Source organism: Pistacia vera, unplaced genomic scaffold, assembly GCF_008641045.1.
Source record: "Pistacia vera cultivar Batoury unplaced genomic scaffold, PisVer_v2 Contig374, whole genome shotgun sequence".
NCBI classification, from domain to species: Eukaryota; Viridiplantae; Streptophyta; class Magnoliopsida; order Sapindales; family Anacardiaceae; genus Pistacia; species Pistacia vera.
Window position 1 is genome coordinate 1123368 of NW_022196195.1, and position 6416 is coordinate 1129783.

The window sequence follows — 6416 nt, forward strand, 5'->3', positions numbered from 1 at the left end:
CGGAAGTTGTTGTTTTTAATCTGATATTTTCTACCATGGAGATTTATTCATTTCACTTTAGATTGCTTGTCTACAACCCTTTCATTATTCTGTTTCATGTTTACTGTTTAGGATTTTATTTTTATTTTATTTTCTATTGTTTTCGTTGTGGTTATTGGTCAGAATAGGATTTAATCGAATCATTCCCTGTGGGATCAACCTTGCTCACCCTATATGCAATTTAGTAGTTATGTTAGTAAGTTATTATTTTGGGCATTCGGCACATTCCATTGTATCGTCCAGATTGTTTCCAAGATGAACATCCACCTAAAGTACTTTTTCAATCATCCAAACTTCATGCCAATCTGCATCACTATATCCAACCAAGCAATTGTTAGAATCAATGAGTACCAACAACCAAATCACACGTACCTAAAACATATTTCATGATATTTTCATTGCCTTTAGTGCACCTCAAAGGATTAGTTTAAACCTAGCACAAACCAACACCAAAGCAAATATCAGTCGACTTGCAGTAGTAAAGAATACTTCCTATCATACTTCAGTACAATCTTATATCTACCTTTTATCAGTTCATCTTCGGACAGTTTAAGGGGTACCACTCATAAGGGTTCTAGCATGCTTTGCATTTTCTAGACAAAATCTTTTCAACATGTTTCTACATACTTTGATTGGGAAACAAACATATCATTTTCCATTTGCTTAATTTGAAGTCTAGAAACATATTCAACTCCCCTACCATACTCATCTCAAATCTTTTTTCATCAAACTAATGAATTAAGTTCAAGTAATGGATGCAACCAAACACAATTATCATCAACATAAATCTATGCACACACAATTTCATTGTTAGCAAGCTTGATGAAGAGGGTTTTGTTGGCATTACCTCGTCATAGTTATGATCAAAGGAAATTTTCAACCTTTCATACCAGCCTGTGGGGCTTGTTTCAACCATAAAGTGTTTTTCTCAATTTGAATACATGATCAGGTTTGTAGGGGTCTTGAAGTCAATCGATTGTTTAACATACACTTCTTCGGTAGCTCCTTCAAGAGGAACTTTTGACATCTATTTGGAATAATTTTATATTAAGGCAAACGGCAACACAAGTAAAATGGATTGCCTACAAGTTGAGCAAGGTTCCATCGATGTTAGTTCCCTCCTTTGAGTATATCCTTGGGTTACAAGTCTAACTTTGTTCCTGACAACATTACCAAACCATCAGTTGTATTTTTAAAATCCATTTGGTACCTATGTTGATTCCTCCATCTTGGTACAAGCTTCCACATATCATTCTTTTCAAATTGTTCTAATCTCTTGCATGGCCTCATTCTTCCAAGCTTGTTTGACATTCTTTGGCTTTGCAAAGCACATAACAGATGACTAATTTCATTTTGTCTTTTCTCTTGTAACTATTACCTCATTTGGAATCTCCAATCACGATTGAAGGTGGATAGCTTTTTGAAACCATGTTAGGTGGATCTTTTCTTCTTGGTTTCCTCTTGAATACTTCTCAGAGAGATCAACAACCAGCTCGCTCCTTCATTTTCCAATGATGAATCTGATGGATGATCTTGCTTGTCATATCCAATTGCTGTAGCACCGAAATGGGTGACAACACATTGACAAAGGCTTAGGTTCAAGTGATTCAGTAGTGTCCACATCATCTTGTGTGGGCCACAGGAGCAGACATGTCTTGTATTCTAAAAAATCTTCCCATCATTAAAACATTAATTGATTCTAAACTTTTTCAAATGTATGTTATAGATCCTGATACGTTTACAGTCCTAAAACACTTGTAAACTGAGTGGACAGGAATTACAGTCCTAAAACACTTGTTAATTCGGTTGAATCAAAGAATTTCATTCCAGTCCTAAAACACTTGATTGTTGGTGTGGAAAGCATTGGAGGAGATTCGGCCCAAGCAAGTCCACAAGGGGAAGAGAGCCAAGCACTTCGTCCCAAAACCATTCCAAGTCCCAAGCCCAACCAAGGAAGCTCAAGTCCACCAAGAGAAGCCCAGTGTTAAGTAAGCCCATTCGCTCAATTCTCATTCCAAAGGGAAAGTCCACTTGACCCTTATTGGATCCAATTGCAAGATCTTCAAGGCCCAATCTCTTGCACCCTTGTTAGTAGACTTGGATTAGGACATGATCAAGTTTGGGCTAATAAAGTGAGTTTTTTCAACTAATAGGGTGGTTAAAGACATAACCTAGAATTAGGGAATCATGTCCCTTTTTTTGCATTAAATGGGTATTGGCCTTTAATTTTGAATGGAAGCTTGTAATTTTTGTGAATATTTATATTTTTCATTTCGTGTAATGTATTTGTTGTTTTACTCTTTAACCTTGTAATTGCCTATATAGGGCAACTTTCTCCTTGTAAGTTAGTTCATGAAAATTATCAAAACTTGGTTTAAACCATCGAGAGAACTTTGTTTTCTATTGAGATTTCTTTATCCAAGTCTTGGCAAGGAGATTGGTGGTGAATCGATTCAAGTTGGTGAGATCCTATTATGCTCGCAGTGTTCATTCTTGTCTTAACCTAAAAGTTGCAAGTAAGTGTAACATTGCTTCCATTTGTGTTTGGCAGATTTGGAGCTTGAGTTTAGGGCATATTTGGTGTTGTTTTGTTTTTGAAAATTTGTTGGATGTGGATCATTTGGTATCATAGCTTAGTTGTGAATTGGAGTATGATTGTTAGGATTGATTGAAGAAGGGGGCTGGATTTTGGGTATAAATTGCCGGATTTGGAGTCTTTAGCGTAAGTGTTTTCAAAACTTCTCTTTTGTTACAAGTGAATGAACAATTTTTCTCTCTCATCAAACACTATTCCCCACCCAAATCCCTTACACCTTTGTCCCTCCCTTGTAACCAAACACCATTGCCACCTCTCACCCAAACCCTAACCAATTCCCTCCAAAGTCAACTAAACCCTTCTTTTACAACCAAACCTTAACCCAACCCTAAACACAACCCTAAACCCTAAACACAATAAATTAACCTAATCTCATCTCCATAACACCATTCCTTAGCCTATCACACAAACACCTAGTCACAAACACTATTCATAGAACACTATTCACAGAACATATTCACAGAACACTTACAACTTGACCAAAATCACCAAAACTCATACACTTGACCTTTCCCTCCCATTTCCATTTTCTTAACTTTCAAACAAGTTACTGTTCATCCGGATTTACTGTTCACAATAGCTAAACTTTCAAAATGTCTCATGCAAACAAGTCCCCTTCCTCCCCAATTCCACCCCTAAGACCATGGAAAGTGCCAACAAAAGAATTCAAGAAGAACTTGTGAATAGTAAAGAGAAACATGTCAAGCCTGATGGAGTTGATGGTTAACATGTCTAAGGACATTGCCAACCTTCACAACCCACCCTACTTTTAGAGGAAACCCCACACCACCCCCACGATGGTCGCACCACATACCACCAACGAACCATCCTTAGGACACCATTGTATATGGAAAAACCTAGGAGATGATTAATGATTCATCTAGTGAATCCGATGCCTAGGAGGAAAAGTTTATGATGATAGGGGTCTTAAAGTAGACTTACCCGAATTAATGGAAGTCTTGCCCCAAATGACTTCATTGATTGGTTGCATGAATTGACCGGGTATTTGAATTTAGGCTACAATGATTGAAAGAAGTGTAAAGTAGCCATATTAAGTTCAAGGAGTATGCCTCGCTTGTGGTGGGAAAATACAAGGAAAAAGAGAGAAAGGAAGGGAAGCTAGAATTAGATCATGGGAGAAATTGAGGAGAGTGTGAAGAAAGATTCTTGCCCGATAATCACACAACACCTTTATCTTAACGCTCATAATTTGAAGAAGGAGATAAAAAGTTGAGAGTATATTCGGGAGTTGAAGGGTTGATGTTGAGAAGTGATATTCCCGAAGAGAAAGAGCATACAATTGCAAGGTTATAGGCAGCTGTTTGAGTAGAGGCCATTGCTACAAGCTTGAGTTGCAAGCTTACCATTCCTTTGGGGAGTTTTTGTAGCTGTCTACAAGGATTGAAACAATTGAGAGCACTGAGCCCTGGCCCCCAGAAACTCTTTAAGAAAGTCCTACCAAAGTTCACCTCCTACACCAAACATATGTGGCACCGCGCTTATGATAAGAACAAAGCCAATGAAACACCAAAGGGAAAACATGTTTTGTGAGGAATGATGCTCCAGCTGAGTTGTGGACAAGAAATGTTTCAAGTGGTCAAGGTTATGGCCCTTCCAGCAAATGGTCCAAACGAACGAGTTATGACCCTTAGGAATATAGATTGATGATGCTTGTCAAAGGGATTCTAGTGAAGAAGAAAGTAGATGAGAGTGAAATGAGGTATTGGGAAGCTGATAGGGGAGAGATGCTTATGCCTCACGAATGCTACATACTACAGTAAACCCCCAGAGAACCAAAGGGAGAACTTTTTCCATACAAGGTCCACTATCAAGGGAAAGTTTGTTCAATGATCATTGATAGTGGAGTTGTACCAATGTTGCTTCCACCAAACTTGTGGAGAAATTGGGGCTGGCTGGTTTTGGATCATTCTCACCGTAACAGCTACAATGGTTGAGCAATGGAGACACCATACAGTATCCTCAAGTAGTGGTACCATTCTCCATTGGAGAGAGCTATTCGGAATGAGTACTTTGTGATATCATCCCATGATGCTTCAATCTTTTACTTGGAAAGCCATGGCAATATGATAAGAAGTGATCCATGATGGCCGCAAGAATACATACTCATTCAAGCTCAACCAAGAAGTCTATTACCCTTGCCCCTTAGCCCCCCACCACGCCATTATCCAAGCTCCCACACAAACAACTTCCCAAACACTTTCCCAAACACCATCCAAGGCACCAACCCGAAACCTCTTCCTAAATAGCACCCAATTAGAAAGAGCTTTCCTAAAACAGAAAACCTCTCATGGCCCTCCTTATAGCTGAGACAAACCAAGAGAGAGAGCAAACCTGAATTTCACCCACAAAGTTCACCATCTCTTGGATGAATTTGCGGATGTTTTCCTAGTGAGTTACCAAGGGGTTTGCCACCACTTAGGGAATAACATCATATTGATTTGGATCCCGGTGCACTCTTCCCATAGCAGCACATATAGGTGCAATCCCAAGAGTCAAGAGAGCTTCAAGACAAGTTGAGGAGTTGATTTTCCATGGGATTTGTGAGAGAAAGCATGAGCCCTTGTTCAGTTCCAGCCTTGCTTGTACCAAGAAAGATGCACCTTATCATGTGTATGATAGTCGGCCATCATGCGATAACTATCAAGTATAGGTATCCCATTCCACGGTTGATGACATGTTGGATAGACTTCCTAGTGCAACCATCTTCTCAAAAATTGATCTAAGAGTGGTTACATCTATTAGAATGAGAGAGGGAGATGAATGGAAAACGGCATTCAAGACCAAGGGAGGATTGTATGAATGGATGGTGATGCCTTTCTGCCTTTCCAATGCACCAGCACCTTCATAGGTTAATGAATGAGGACGCTCAAACCTTTCATTGGAAAATTTGTGGTTGTATATTTTGATATATATTGATATATAGTACTTGTGAGGATAGTCATGTAGACCACCTTAGCTTAGGCTGAATTATTGATGCAAAAGAATTTGTATGCTACTCTTGAAAATTGATCTTATTTATGAAACAATTGGTGTTCTGGGTTATGTAGTTTCGGGAGAGAATAAGGTAGATCAATCCAAGGTGAATCCATTCAAAATGGCCTAAACCGGTTCAATTACGAGTTAGAGTTTTCATGTTTAGCCTCTTTCTACGTAGTGTGTCCCCTAATTTTAGTTCCATATGGCCCCATACTAATGTTTGAAGAAGGGATCTTTGAGTGGACTAAGGCGCAAATGAAGCTTTAATTTGATTAAAAGAAGTTTGTGGAAGCTCCCATCCTTACCTTACCCGATTTCACCCAAGTGTTTGAAGTAGATGTGATGCAGTGGTGTTGGCATTGGGGCAGTTTTTGAATCAATCCAAAGGCCATAGCAGTTTTTGAGAAGCTTAGTATTCAAGGAGGAAGTATGCACTTATGATAAGGAGTTTTATCTATAGTGAGAGCACTGACCATTGGAGTCATTACCTTCGGCCGAAACAATTTGTCCTCCATTCGGACCACCAAGCTTTGAGGTTCATCAATGGCGCGTGTAAACTCAACACAAGATATGCTGAATGGGTTGACTTCATCCAATCCTTTTCTTTTGTTCTGAATTTACAAACAAGATCACCAAGTTGTAGCCGATGCCACCTCTCTCAGAAGGTATGCCTTACTTTCTTTGCTTGATTCTAGAGTTCTAGGTTTTGAATTAATGAAATTTGCTATTAAAGATTTGGAGATGCAAACATGCATACTAATATGTGGGACCTGGTTTTGAGAAT